The sequence below is a fragment of the Charadrius vociferus genome, unplaced genomic scaffold (genome assembly GCF_000708025.1).
Source record: "Charadrius vociferus isolate BGI_N301 unplaced genomic scaffold, ASM70802v2 scaffold1708, whole genome shotgun sequence".
NCBI lineage: Eukaryota > Metazoa > Chordata > Aves > Charadriiformes > Charadriidae > Charadrius > Charadrius vociferus.
In genome coordinates, this window is record NW_009649760.1 from 22,770 (window position 1) to 23,531 (window position 762).

A 762-nucleotide genomic window follows, 5' to 3' on the forward strand; every position below is an offset into this window, starting at 1 on the left:
CGATCACGCTGGCCAGCAGCTGCGACTGCGGTCCGGCCGACTTCACGTCCTGGCGGTTTTGCTCCCGGATCTGTGGGCGAGATGCAGAGCGAGGAGAGGGGGAAAAAGCCTCCCCCTTGCCCCGGGGAGGGGAGGGAGTGTCTGCCGAGACCCCTGTCCCCGGGCATCTGAAAGCCTCTTGGGGGTTTCGGGATGGACCTATACCTTGTTCCTCATCTCCAGCACCTCCTGCGGGTCCGTGTAGAGGGGCACGAACTGGTTGGGGTTCTCGATTCGGATGGGGGTCCCGCTGGTGGCTTTTTCCACCTCGTCCGCTTTCAGCCACTGCGTGCCGTGGAGAGGAACCCCCACAAATACAGGTGGAAGAGAGAGGAGACCCCGATAAATACATGTTGCAGAGAGGGGAGACCCCCCATAAATGCATCTTGCGTAGAGGGGAGACCCTGGTAAAGCCCACAGTGCTCAGCCCCCTGGGCTGGGGGAGGTGGGATTTTAAAATAAATATTATTACAAGGTGGGGGGAATAGAGGAGGAAAGGAAAATTTGTGTTAAATAAAGGCATTTCTCACTTGTGGAGAATCCCTGGGCGTTTCTGCACACCAAATTTGGGTGGGATAACATCCCAGGCGTCCCCCTCCATCTGCCTTTTTTTATTTTGGGACTCAAAAAACCCCCCACCCCCTGTCCATCCCATCGATGCCTTTCCCAGACCCCTTCCCAAATCCTCCCAATGCCCCCCCCACCCCCCAAAACACGGCAGCA

The 762-nt window shown here is 57.3% G+C and overlaps 1 protein-coding gene across 1 annotated transcript in view; it reads right to left on the minus strand.

Annotated features, from left to right (window-relative positions):
• SNRNP27 (small nuclear ribonucleoprotein 27kDa (U4/U6.U5)) overlaps positions 1–762 on the minus strand; it is a gene marked incomplete at its 5' end in the record, with an annotated part of 9,400 nt that overhangs the window by 7,714 nt on the left and 924 nt on the right. The window lies entirely within an intron of this gene.